Below are 14,376 nucleotides of genomic sequence, written 5' to 3'. Positions count from 1 at the left end.
AGTCTGCACCACAGCAGAACGAGCAGTTATTTTTGCCTGGTAAAGGCTGGTGGCTCACAGCCTGGGTTAGCAGGCCTAGATTGCTTTGCTAATTTATGAAAGAAGGCATAAATTGAGCTGTTCAAGAATCTGCAGAGAAGAGGTAATAGCAGCAAAACTGAGATTGGAATATTATTTTAAAGAAATGACATATTTTTTAATTCAAGAGCTGTAAGAGTCTCTGATTACCTTTATATGATTGCTTACTGGAATACCTACTGCCCCTGCTTTTAACAGTGATACCAACTACTCCTGGTATTGGGGATCCATTCCACATTCCTCACTCCTGGCAGAGGAGCCCAGGTTCTGGTGCTTTGCTCAGAGGGCTTCCTTTGTGAGCTTCCCATTCTCTTCTTAAATGAGATGAGGTTATAAAATGAAAGAACAGCCCAGAGTTCCCTCCCAAGCATGTTGGGTTGGTTTTGTTCTTGGACTGATACTCGTTTGGATTTGTTTTGATAAGATTTTGATGCTGCTTCTGAGACAGAAAGAAATGAAAATGAGCAGAGCCTGGCTGGCCTGGTTGAGGTGGAATTTTGTGTGTGTAGAAAGCCAGGGCAGTGGAAATGTCATCTTTAGTGTGTGAATTTAGTCTCTGGAGGGCTTGTACCTGAGGAGCTCCACAAGCCTCTCTGCAGGTGAGTCCCACGGATCCCCTGCCTGCCCCTGTGCTTTGGTTCCATGTGTGTGTGTGCAGTGAAGACACAGGGGAAAGGAATGGTGAAAAGGGAGTTGGAGACTCTGAATGGCCTGAATTCCCTCTGGCTGCATGGCTGAGCACTTGCAAATAAACAGAAATCCCATTTTTCCTGGTGTGTGCATTTAAAAGCAACGTGAGCTTCCACTTCAGACTCTATGACAATAGTTCCTTCATGTTCAAACCAGGGAGGTCTTTTCCAAACTGAGGGATTCCATGATCTAATCCCAACATGCAGGGAACAAGCCATGTACAAAATGACACCAAGGGGGGGAACTCTGGTGTCCAACAGTCCAAAACTTTGGGTCTGGCTCAGCACAGGGGTCTGGGGACACCTCTGTACCCAGGGAAGAGGGGTGTGACATCCTTGAGGTTGTGCCACCAGGGGCACCTTGCTGGTCCCACTCACGAGAGAGCAGAAGGTGTCAGGAGAAACCCCCCAAGCTGGATAAAACATTCCTGCAGTGGGGCTGGGGTTTGTTGTTTCCCCGTTAGGAGCAGTCCTGGGGACAGAGCCCTGCATTAGATCCACTCCACAGCCTTTGTGTGACAGTGATTCCCCTGGAGCTCTGTTGTTCCCAGTCCATGTGATGTTCTGTAATGGCATTAGATGGATGGTTAATTAAGGTACATCTGGATATAGACAAATTTGTCAGTGGAGTCAGACAGTATTTGTGTGATCCCATTTTAAGGAGTTATAGTCTTAAGGAAGCACATTCTTAAGGGAGACAGATGTCTGGAAGCAGATGATTAATTCATGCTTAGTTTCCAAGCACTCATTTAACTTACAGGCTTTTTAAAGTGGATTCTTTAATTTAGTGCTTCACATCATAAACATTTATAGTCAAAATCTTAATTCAGTTAAAGATATATTTGTCTAAAGTGATACTTGTAAATTCATTGAAGTTCTGCAAATGAACACTGCTGGGAGAACAGAATCTAAGAGTTGCAGAGTGCTGCAAGTTGTGTTAGTTTGACTTTGTTATTGCCAGCACTACTAGTATTTTTTCAGTAAAATGAAAATTTAGTTTCATCTGAGAGGATCCTCTTGTAGTGCAGAGTTCAGCAGAAGGAGGGAACACAACTGAGTGCCAAATTTGGGTTAAGTTCGTGCAGATTTCGGGTGTAACCAGTGAAGTCAATGGAGTTTCTTTAGATGTGTGCTGGGGTGGGGTCTGTTTCTTGTCTGCTTGCCCAGAGTTGGTCCATCTAAAGCTGTTCCAAAGGTACCAGAGGTGGGAGTTTGATTTAAAACGTGTTTCACGTTTCATGTACTTTTCTGTATCTGATTTTCAAAGAGAGGTGATGCCGAATAAGGAAGGTGATCATTAATATTTTTGTATTTATTTTGTCTTGGGAGTAAGATGTTAAATATTTAGAATATGCCTGACTTTCTTAAGGTGAGGGTGCATGTGCTGCTTGAATTAATTTAAATAAATAGCAGTGGTATTTAACTGCACCCTCACCTTTCTCCTCTAGCTTGAGTGAGCCCCTCATTGTGCATATCATTTGCATAAAATTAGGCTTTTGCATTAATCAGCTGCAAGGCTGAAGCACTTCTGTGAGCAAAGGCTGGGAGAGCTGGGATTGTTCAGCCTGAAGAAGAGAAGTTTGGGGTGATGGAATTGTGGCCTTGCAGTGCCTGAAGGGGCTACAGGAAAGATGGAGTGACAGGACAAGGGGGAATGGCTTCAAACTGCCAGAGAACAGGGTTAGACGGGATATTGGGAAGGAATTCTCGGCTGGGAGGGTGGGGAGGCCCTGGCACAGGTTGCCCAGAGCAGCTGTGGCTGCCCCATCCCTGGAGTGTCCAAGGCCAGGTTGGACAGGGCTTGGAGCAACCTGGGCTAGTGGAAGGTGTCCCTGCCCATGGCAGGGATGGGACTGGATGGGCTTTGAGGTCCCTTCCAACTCAAACCGTTCTGAGGTTCTGTAATGATTCTGATTCCTAATCCTGGAAGATCATCCTGAGGAGCTTCTGGGTTGATCTGTGGGTGGGCAGAGGTTGAGCCCACCTGGATGTGTGTTGGCTCCAGGCTCTGGCTGCCTGCATGGGGTGTGGAAGGTGAGTGTTCTTAATTGGGTGCTCTTTAAAGCTAATTGAGAGTTCAAGCTGCTGCCTGGAGTTGTGGGAACACCGGAGCCACGAGGCTGTTCTTGCAGTGGGAACCTTCCCCATCCAAACAGTGTGAGACTTCACCTTTCCGTGTTTCCCTGAAGCCAGTGTGTGCTTCCATGAGATAAACCAAGATTTACTAATCAATATAGTTTTTAATTGGAAAGATAAATCCTCAGCAGCCTCCTTTGCCTCTGGTCTCCATGCTCAGTGTCCATGCCAGGCACTGAGCCAGCCCTGCAGCAGGAATGCTGCTGGATGTGACAGCAGGAGCCAAGGGAAAAGGGCTGATCCACACACGTCCAAAAGTTGGCTCTTTGGTTTCTTTGCTGAAAAGCCCTTTTTTTTACTCAAAAGACATGATTCTTTCACCAGTAATTCGGGTTCATCCATCCTTAGGCCAGGGGGAAGCAGGCCCTGCTCTGCTGTAGGTCTTTGCTGGGAATGGTGCAGAGGGATTGGGTCCAGAGCCAGATGAAATGGCTCCTCTCTGCCATGGGTTTGGCAGCACCTTCTGCTGCACGTGACAGAGGTGCCAAAGGCTCAGCAGGAGGAACTCGTACAGCAGCAGCTGAGTGCTGCTCTGAAAGGGGGCTTGAAAAGGGGTAACTCTGAGCAGTTGGTTGGAGCTGTGTAAGAATATAAATTAGGCCAAAATTCTGAGTTGTTGGTCGTACACACCAAATGTATTTTCATTTGTTTTCAAGTGGCAGAACTGTGGGCAGTGATGGCAGTTCTGGGGAGCTGCTCCAGGGAAGCCTTGCCAGGCTCACTCAGGGCAGAGGCTGCTGTTGCTGAGTGGGTTTATGGTCATTTTGTATTGAAATGGTTTTAGAATTAGTCAAACCATTACTGATTGATCGATGAGGACTGAAACATGATCTCCAGTTTGGATTTTGCAGAGACCTCTGCTCTGCAGAAGGAACAGGAACATAACCCCTTTACCAGCTCCCAGTTTTTACCCCCTAGCAGAATAGAATGTAAACCTTCTGCTTTTGTTGAGGAGACCATTCAGTCAACTGTTCTCTTGCCCAGCAACTTTCCTTCAACCTCTTAGATGTAACAGGATAAACAACAATGGAGTATTAATAGGGATATATATTTATCCCTTGAAGTTTCTCTAGTTTTTGTTAGTTTTTCCATACCACTCCTTCCAAGGAAGTTATTCCAGCTACACCAGCAGTGATTTTTATGGCAAGTGATCACGTTAATTTGTCAATTTTTGATAAAAAGAAAATGTTTAAATTGATCCCTTCTTACAGGCTTTCCTTCCAGGGCATTTCCCAGCAGTGCTCTTCTGCCTCCTCCCTGTATCCCTCTGATGATCCCAGCTGGGGAGAACTTTTGATCTGTGCAGACCACAACAAATCTTGTTTGTGTTGGGCCAGAGAGACAAGATTTTCATCCCCTCCACACCAGAACAAACCCTGGCTGCTCTCAGACAGTCAATTATCTAAATTGAGTTCTCTCTTGTTATGAACAGATCTTCTATTCATCCTTCACTCTCAGCTTCAGATTTCTCCAAAACCCTTCCCCATGTGTGAGACGAGGTGATTTCTATGCATGGGCTGTGCATTGAGCAGATGGATCTGACAGCAGTGCCATATCCTCCCACCAAAAATGACAGGATAATAAGTGAAGATCTTGTTAAGCTTGGCCGTGTTACCACAAGCATGTGTTTACTAATATTTCACAGCGAGGCAGACGGGCTGACAGGGCTTGGCTCGCCAGCCACTGAATGCACTGGCAGCTGCTTTTTCTTAACCTTAAAGAAATGAGGAAAAAAACGAAAGAGAGATCGTTGGAGACCTTGCCAACAGCAATCCAGAATGGATGGGGACCCTCAGAAGCTGAGGGAGCCCAGGGCTGCCTGTCTGATGTGAATCTGACCCCCCTGACAAAGGCAGCTCTTCAGCTCCTGATCTGCCCAGAATTACACAGAAAAGTTTGGTTTGGCAAAAGTTGTAAATCTCTCCATAGGTTGGAAAAGACCTCCAAGATCATCCAACTCAACCTGTGACCGATCCCCACCTTGTCACCAGCCCAGAGCACTGACTGCCACGTCCAGTTGCTAAAAGGTTTGGGGTTTTTTGGCACTGGGCTGCCCACGTGGCAGCCCTGGCACATGTCACTCTGCACTGGTGAATTTATTACACTGTCAAGATGCACTGTGATCAGCGGGGGGTTGCTGGTAGGAACACACAGCTGACCTGCCAAGGCATTCAGCACCTTCAGGAGCCAGAACCTGAGTGAGCTGTGCTGGGTGGCACAGGTGGGGCCTGGCAGGAGATGTCTGTGTCAGTGCCCTCCACCCTGGGTGACACGTGTTTCCTGCTCGTATTCACACCCCGGGTGCAGGCAGAAGGAGCCAAAGAGAGGCTGAATATGTGGTGGTAGAGATGAGCTTTGTGTCAAACCAGGTGTGCAGGGTCAGTCCATTCCATGGTGGGTGCCCCTTCCTGCCTGGGATCCATCCCAGCTCCCGCTGCTCCAGGACAGCTGGGACACTGAGCAGGGTGGGGCAGAACTGAGGCCTCTGAAATGGTTGGGGATTTGGGTTTTGGGTTTTGTTATTTGGTTGGAGTTTTTTTATTTTATTTTGAATCAGAGACTTTGTTCTTTGCCCTTTCAAATGAAAACAAAATGTGCTGTATCCTGGAGCGAGCTGTGGGGTGGCTTCAGCTTTGCAGGCATGTGTTGTACCTTCTGTGTGCTCAGCCTAATGAGCAGCTCTCAGCCCCCAGGTTTGACACAGGACTTGACTGGAGCTTTCCAGCCGCTCCCTCAGGTGCTTTTTGCCCCTGGGGGAGGTGTGACTTGCCTGGGCTTTTCTCTTCCCCCCAAGCAGAGCAGGGGTGAGGCTGGGCTGGGTTTGGGGTGCCTGGGGTGCCCTGGGGGCTGCCCCTGCTGCTGGGGGTGTGATCTGCACCCTGGGCTGCCCAGAGCAAGTGGGGAGTGTCCAGCAGCAGGCAGTGCAGGGAGGGCTGGAGCCCAGGGAGCAGAGCCACGCTCTGCTGGGCTGTCAGAGCGCGGCAGCTGAGCAGCTTTGCTTTGCGTTCTGGATGGGAGCATTTAAGGTAACACTCGATGGTTATTTTTCAACTCTTCTGTAACCATGGAGACCAGGAGCCTCACAAAGCCAGGCAGGAGCTCTCGAGGTGCAGCTGGAACTCGCTCAGACATTTCTGCCTCTTTTGGCCCCTCGTCAAATCTTTTTACTTTGGGAAACCGGAACAAAGAATCAGAGTGGCATATGCAGAATATTGTGCTCAGATTAAAATTCAGTGGGATAAACGTGAATGGATCTGCATTTGGAAACAAAGGCTAACTCTCAAAAGCCCCTCTCCCACAGCCCCTGCTCTGAACGTGGAGGGTATGTGCCAATAAAATCAGCAGGTCCAGCAGCTCCCTTCTCTTCTTTGTAAAACAAAGGCAAGAGGTCCTGTACCTGGAAATGTCAGAAACTGAGGAGGTGGAAAATATCATATATATTTGAATCTGTGAACTGCTGGATAGGGATAGAAAAGTCTGTATCCTCTGACTTCCCATGTTAGTTACTCCCATTGTGACAGGATTGCAGCGTGTTGGGTCCTGTTTGAAGGCAGGAGCTCTGCTGGATCAGTGCAGTGAACCCTGGCTTTCTCAAGGGTTCCTTCATCTTGAGCTAAGTATTTTGCTAAGTGTACTTCACACAGTCCTGCTTTAGTTTTGTTGGATGACCAACAACTTTGTTGTCATCCTTGATTCCCTGCATTCACATTCAGAGAGAATTTATTTCCTCAGCTTTTGCTTAGAGGGTTGCAGTGTGTTTAATCCTGGGATATGGCAGCAGAGAAAAATACTTGGGGTTTATTTCTTTAATTTTAAGTAAGAGCTCAGTTTCAATTCTGGCTGTGAAGCAGGAAGGCAGTGGTTGAGGATTCCTCTCAAGAGCTGGGATCTGTGCAGTGATTCCAGTGTCCAGGGTAAGTCCCTGAGGGAGCTGAGCTGCCCTGACCTCTGGCAGTCCTGGGCATCCCTTAGTGGAGGGAAGCAGACTGAAGAGGGAATGTTTCCTGGATGTGGAGCAAATTATTCTGTCAAACAGCACTAAAATCTCTCCCATAAGGAGAAACCATGGATGATCCCTGCTCCTTATCTTAACTTGTCCTGGCTCACTCCTCAGACCGTGCTTCACTGGGAATGTCCAGCACCTGTCCCTGTGCCAGCCAGGAATTGAGTGATTCTGTAGCAAAATGTGTTTTACTGAATCATAAAACCCCAAGGATGTGCAAGTGTGACTTGTATGTACAAAGATTGTTTACAGCCCCGTTGTGTGGCAGCAATCCTGGCCCAGCTGGGAGGGAGAAGGAATCAATCCATGTGTGCAAAGAAGTGCTGGGGGAAATGCATTTCTGGCAATGCAAATCCATTAATTTGTGATGCAATGAGTTGTCACGTATCAGGAGACACAAATAACAAATATGATGAATATGGATGGATTTCAGTAGGACTTCTGATGTTATCTGGAAACGATCCTCAGTCCTGCTGCAGTTCTGGAAGATTGCAGCCCACACAACCATGGTCTTGTTCAGAGAATTGTTCCACTTCAAGTCTGAGTAGCTACAGGGGAATTGTTTTATTTGCTCTGTATTATACAGAAGGCTGAATTTTATGACAGGAGAGGAAATGTCAGGACTAAATAAATGACTAATTCCTTGTAGCAGTAGTGCTGGTGCCATAAAGCAAGTTAATAAATGACAAGTGTTTAGACAGACTTGAGCCACCCTTACTCTTACAAGCATTTTACTGGCAGAGGGGAGGGTTTATGAATGTGTTTCTATAAAGCCAAGGAACCTTGGGCAGTACCTAAAAGTAAGTTGGGATACTGGACTGGAGTTGGGCTGGTTGTACAGTTCCAGGTGGGGTTTGTCACAGACACGTGGCTCTGCTGCCCTGTCTCTTCTCTGTGGGGAGCTCTGTGCCTCACTTCAGTCTGGTCCCAGCTCAGCTCTGTGGCCTGACACAGAGTTACTAAACCTTCCTTTTGCTCCTTTGAGGTATTTCCTAGGTTTCCCTGCCTCAGTGTGGGAGTTGGGTGTCCCATCACTGCTGGGAGGACACAGGCTGTGTGAAGAACTGTTCTCTCGCTGTCCCAGGAGTGGCCAGGGGTGTGTTGGTGCTGACACTCCCCCTTGGGCCAGCCCTGGCTCCTTTCCTACAGGGCAGCTTGCCAAGCCAGGGGCAGTGGGTGGAGCAGGTTGTTCCCCCAAAATACCAGTCAGGGATGGGGTCAGGGGTGTCGATGAGTCTTTGGTGCCATTTCTGTTCCCCAGAATATCCAAAGTGGCCACAGTTCCTACTCACCACCTTCCTCCAGCCCTTCTCCTACAGAACCTGTCCCAGGGGCCAAGCACAGCTGCTCCTCAGGCTGCTTCCTGTCCCTCCATCTGTCTCTGTGCCCTGCTCAGCTCTGTCTCCTTTCCTTCCCAAAACCGCCTGTCCCCGCCCCATGGGGGACCATGCAGTGCTCCATAACATATTCCACTGCCTGCTGAGCCAGGAATGACAACATTCTAGGCTTTATATGCTTACATTAATTTTTAAGATGAGATGATGAGCTTCACAATGCCTGTTTTTCTCCTTCCAAAAGCAGCTGAGGCAGGGGAGCAGTCCCGGGCTCAGGATGCATCGATACCCAAGTGTGCAGAGGGATCACTCAGCAATGGGCTGTTTAAAAAATCCAGAAGACAAGCTGGGAAAGAGATTTTTAATAAGGAAGGAAATGCTGTGGCTTTGTTTGGTTTTCGTGGAGCAGCTGCTGTTGCTGAACTCAGTGCACAGTGGGCTGTGTGAGCACCCAGAGGTAACGGGGTGGAGTGAGGGGAGTCCAGAGACACTGGGAGCTTACATTCCATGTCACTCCTTGTGCTGGGACATGCTCTGGTTTGTATTTAAGGTACTCTGTGTGTGAGGGAGGATGGACCAGACACAGAAAAGGCTTTCATTTTGGGAGTGGTCCAGCTGGATTTCCCTTCCCTCTGCAGTGACCTGTGGCCGTGACCTTTGTGGTTCTGTCTGTGCATCAGACACTGGGTCTGTCACAGAGCTGGCATGTGACAGCTGTGCTGTGCCCCTGGCACTGTGCAGGGGGGATGAACCACCCCAGGGGAATGAGCCTCTGCCTGTCTGTCAGCAGCATTAACAGGGGCTCCTAAAGCACTGAAACTAATGGGTATGCAAACGAGAACATAAACATCAGCTAAATGAGTGTGTCATTTTGGGATGCATTGTTTGGTGAAAGGCAGTCCCATAATTGAAGATCTGTAATTAGTTTGAGATCTATGTCATTATGAAGCTATTTTTCCCGAAAGAGCCAATATGCTGATTGATTTCAATACTAATGTGATTTATTAGAGACTCCTTGATATTTGTTCACATTGGCAGTGGAGAGTCAGAGAGTCTCTTTGTGTTTCTGGTATCTCCTTCAATGAACTTGGAATCAACTGTAGCAGCAAATTAGTGAACAGCTCTAATTATGCTAAAAAAATACTGTTGAGAGGATTAGGTCAGGCCAGGAAGTAGCTGAGCAGTGCAATGGCATAAGGCAAACTAAACCTGGCCAGAGCAGCACCACAAACACAGCTCACAGGCAACACTGGCCTCGTGAGTTCAGGGAGGGATAAGGCTGGAAATGAGTGGATTTGGTGCTTTCCTGAGGGCTGCCCTTGAGCTGCAGGGCAATGAGCAGTCTGATGTTCCACACCTTTGTGCTTCAAAGGAGGTGTTGGTAGAGGCTGAAGGGGCAGTGGTGTCCCTCAGGTGGCTGGAAGGGAGCCTGCTCTGCTCCAGAGATTCCTCTGCTGCTTGTTGTGAGCCTGGGGAGCCCCATGTTGACCTGGGTCACACCCCAGGGTCCTGCCTGGGGACAGCAAACCTCCCACCCATCACCCAGGGCCCTGCTCCACGGCCCTTCTTCTCATTCCTCCTTCCCCTGCAGCTGCCTGTCCCTGCTGTGGGCTGGGCTGGAGCTTTTCCCCTGGCTGGGCAGAGCAGGAGCAGCTCTGGGGGCGCCCCTGCTCCTGGAGCCCTGCACTCCCAGCCCTGGCCCAGGGCTTGTCACCACAAACTGCACGTCCACACGTGGAAAAGCAGCAAAAGAACCAATAAATGTGCCCCCAATATAAATTCATGAGCGAGGCAATGGAATAGGATCATTCTGTCACAAGGGTTGTTTTCTATTTGCCTTTTTAATTTGAAATATTCGGAACAGTTTGAGAGTTTTGACGTGTAATGAAATCCTGAGCTGTTTGCTGCCAAATTGCAGTTGTACAGCCTTGGCTTAGCAATATATTGCCAGCTGGAACTGGGGCAAAGTAAATCCACATACATTATATAACTTCAATTGGTTTATACAAGGAGAAGGGGGTATAATATCTTAAGCCTTTTAAATAAGGGATAAATGCAATGCTGGGAATTTGTTAATATTATCCCATGCTAAGTTTTAAAATGCATTTACAGGTGCAGCATTTAAAGGTGGGGGGATCATTTGCTTCCCTGTGTCTGGGAGGTGTCACTGGTGGGGGTGCTCATAGATTGTTGTCCTGTGGTTGGATATTGTGGTGAGATGTTGTGAGGAGCTCAGTGGATGTACCCAGATGGGTGGGGGGGAGCTCCTCCTTCCAGCCAGAAAAGGAAGGAAAGAAATGATTTGCCAGAGTGAATAGAAATGGTTGTGGTTTAAGGCTCAGCCTCTCCTGTAAAGTTCATGAAAGTCAGTCAGGAGCTCCAAAACCAGCTCCTGCTGTCAGAGTTATTGACCAGCCCAGAGACAACCATCCAGACCTTCTTATTTTAATAGGAGAAAATTCATTTATTGACATTTTAAAGCATGTTGACTACCTTGGGGAGATAGAGATAGTATTTTTAGGTGTCTCAGTTGTGGTGGTTTTCTTATGTCATCACTTCCATTTCAGAGTCCAGGGCAGAGCAAAAGAAAGACCAAGGCTGTGATCTTAGAGACCCCTGTATCCATATATATAATATACACTTAACTTGGTGCCCTTGGAGTGATGGGGGGGGAGGTGGCAGCACTGCAATGGCAAATGCAGTCCAGGGATTTTGCAGCAATAAGTGTAATACAAAAGCCAAATTAAAAATAAGTCACCCAAAAATAGACTGTACATCCCCAAGCCTTGTGTGTGAGCCTGGAACACAAGACAGTGTCAGTCACTAACCCCAAATCAGGGAAGAGGCCTCGTGCCACAGGTGACAATGAAGGGCAGGAATCCACTGCTGCCCGAGCTGCAGTCCAGCCAGAGGGCTGGGAATTGTTTCCACATGATGTGAGGGGCTGCTTTGGGATGAGCTGGTGGCACAAAGGCCCCCCTCTCTCTAGGTGGCAGCTGGGCAGTTCAGGCACAGGACAAAGGCCAAAGAACAGGCTTTTAGGACTATTTTACTCTATTTGAAGCAAGTTTTTTGTGCTGTCACTGCCACACATGTTGGCACATTTGAGGGTGTGACAGGATTTGGCTGAATCTGAAGGTCAGGGCTTGTGCTGCCCTTGTTCTCCCCCAGGGAGATGTTGCAGCTGCAGCATGTGGGCATTTGGGCCAGAACTTCATGGAATCAGTGACTGGCTTGGGTTGGAAGGACCTCAAAGCCCATCCAGTGCCACCCCTGCCATGGGCGGGGACACCTCCCACCAGCCCAGGCTGCTCCAAGTGTCCAACCTGGCCTTGGGCACTCCCAGGGCTGGGGCAGCCACAGCTTCTCTGGGCAGCAGTGCCAGGGCCTCCCACCCTCCCAGGGAAGGATTTCTCACCCTCCCTGTTGCTGTAGGATGGAATGTCACCTGTGGGATGTGCCAGGGGCAGCAGGACCTGGCACCAGGGGCTTCACAGGCAGCAGCTGAAGGCACAGGAGCTGCAGAAAGAGACTCCAAGGAGACAATCAGAACATTATAGATCCTTAACTTAATAACTTTACACAATTAAGAATTATATGCTAATATATCAATACAGAAAGACATGACACTGCATATTAATTGTCTCCATTTGAATGTCACATAATACAACCAGAATTTAAAGTCAATGTAATTACCTTTGCTACTAATTTAATTAGCATTCATTTAGAAGAAAACATCCTTTGGCATTTGACAGTGTTTAACTTCATGTTGCTTTTTCAGAAATAACTCCTGGGGGGGAAAATCAGTTAGGGAGTGTCTGAAAAATTCAAAGCTATTTGGAAATTTAACTGTTTTCTTGATTTCCTTCCCATGTGAATGCTCATACGAAAATAAGCCTCAGGATTTTAGAATTTTCATTTTGCATGAAGGAATGTATCCAATAATAATAATAATAATAATAATAGTAATGTTCACAGAATGCACTCAAATCAATGATCAGCAGCACCAGTTTCTTAGGAGAGGAGAAGGAAGGGATTTTGTGCTTCTTTGGGGTTTTGGTATGTTCCAAAGTGTTGCTGGTGGTTGCTGATGTTTGTAGCTGCTCGTGTAACACATTGATTTCAGTATTTTTGATGATTGTGTAATCTGGAAGACTTGATGGCAGTTCAGAGCACCTGCTGAACCAGCAAAGGTTGGTGCTCAGGTGGAAATGAATGAATAATTCTGAGCACCCTCAGAAAAGCTGGAATTCTTGCTGTCTGCCAGTGCCATGAGCCAGCCCAGAGGGTGGTTTTCCTCCACTCACTCCATGCAGCCCATGTGCAATCTCTCCATGGACTTTGCTTTAAATTCAAACTTCAAGATAACTTATTAAAAGACTATTTTTGGAGATTATACCCCTATAAAAATCATCAGAGGTATCTTTTTTCCCCAGCCTTGGGGCTTTGCTGCCTGCCCTGTTACTGCAGCACAGTCTTAAAGCACTTAAGCCCTTACAAAAGATAACATGCTCTTTATGGGGTTTAAAGATAGCTTATTTCAGATTAATTTCCATGAACCAAGAATAAACTGAATCTGAGGAAAGCCTTTTACTGATCCAGTAATTTCTGCACTTTGCAGCAATTAACTTAAAGATGATGTAATTAAAGTGCTGAGTTTCTGTGTGCAAGGAAGGGTTTACAAAAATGACTGCTGGCCTTTTATATTTTGCATGAGGATTTTATGAACCCATCTGCCTTCAAAAATAACACCAATTTTGGGGAAATTTCACTTGTGACCTCCTTTGGGGTGTGTTGCAAAACACGTTGATTCTTTGAGGAAATGCAGGTGAGTTCAGTCGTTTATTCCTTGCTCCCTAAAAACCAGGGAGGGGTTAAGAGAAGAGGTGTAACAGAAATGTGGATCATGGAAATGTTTTCCAAGGCAGAGCTGTTGCAGAAAGTGCTCTTTTCCCAGGGTTGATCTTTTCTCACAGTGTGATTATTATGAATTATTTTCTGGTGTCTGTGACTGTGACACATCCCTGAGGTGGGAGAGAGAGGAAGGGAGAGCTGGCTCTTTGTTTTCTGTCTGTAGGCTCTGTATCCCAAGGGGAGAGGTTTGCATCTAGAAATCCAGGACAAAATAATTTCTCCTATGGAAACATTATGGAATATAATTAATTGTAGAAATATTTTTTTTTATTTTATTTTTAATCATTCAGATGACTTTTTTTCTAGACCCTGAGACAGACTCTGGCCTGGCTGCCCAGGACTGTGGGAAGGGATTGCCATCTGCTGGCAGCCACCCCTGCCAGAGCAGGAGAGATTCCAGGAGAGGTTCCCACTCCTCAGGTCCTGCAGGAGTTGGGTGATTTGCTGAGAGCCCAAAGTTCAGTCCAAGCTGAGCAGTGACAAATGCCAGGAGTTCTGTGTGCCCTGGCACGGGGGGGAAGGGGTTGGTGAGTCTGTGGCTCCTGCTGAGGACACAGCCCAGCCTGTGCTGCCCGGGTTTAAGGAGTGTGGACCCCGCTGATCAGACTGTGCTGTCTCCTGGTTTGTGATTCAACACCTGTCTGGGAGTCAGTAGCACTCCCTGGGAGTGACCAAGGCCAGGCTGGGCTTGGAGCAACCTGGGATAGTGGAAGGTGCCCCATCCCATGGCAGGAGATGAGACTGGGTGGGCTTTAAGGTCCCTTCCAACCCAAACCATTCCATGAACCAGCTTCCAAAATCAAAAACCAGTCAGTTCTGGGAGCTTAGTTTGTGGCAAAATACATTCTCAGTGAAGAGCCTACAGAAATGAGAAAGGCAGGGAGAATTAATGTCAAACAAACAGCAAAATCCATGTTCCTGCCTGTAAATATTGCTCCTTGCGTGGTCTGAACAGCAGCCAAAGTGCCCGGGCTGGGTCACTGTGGAGTGTCCCTGGCAGTGCCCAGAGGTTCCCCAGGCTGAGGGCAGGGAGGTTCAGGTGCTTCATTTCCTGTCACTGTTGTGGGGTTCATGTGAACAGGGACAAAGACACCCCAGGGTGAGAAACGAGCCTTTCCAGAGCCCTGGAACATGACATGTCCCTTTCCTGTGGAATGCTTTAAATACAGCATATTTAGCTTCTTTAGAAAACCAACCCCACCCCTTCTCTGTGCATACAGAC

The 14,376-nt window shown here is 47.6% G+C and overlaps 1 protein-coding gene across 1 annotated transcript in view; it reads left to right on the top strand.

Moving 5' to 3' along the window:
* Window positions 1-14,376, top strand: part of PLCH1 (phospholipase C eta 1) — a 90,956-nt gene that overhangs the window by 67,137 nt on the left and 9,443 nt on the right. The window lies entirely within an intron of this gene.

This window comes from Pseudopipra pipra, chromosome 10 (assembly GCF_036250125.1).
Source record: "Pseudopipra pipra isolate bDixPip1 chromosome 10, bDixPip1.hap1, whole genome shotgun sequence".
In the NCBI taxonomy this organism is placed as follows: Eukaryota; Metazoa; Chordata; class Aves; order Passeriformes; family Pipridae; genus Pseudopipra; species Pseudopipra pipra.
Note: the sequence above shows the minus strand (reverse complement) of the source record. Positions and strands in the feature narration are given on the sequence as shown.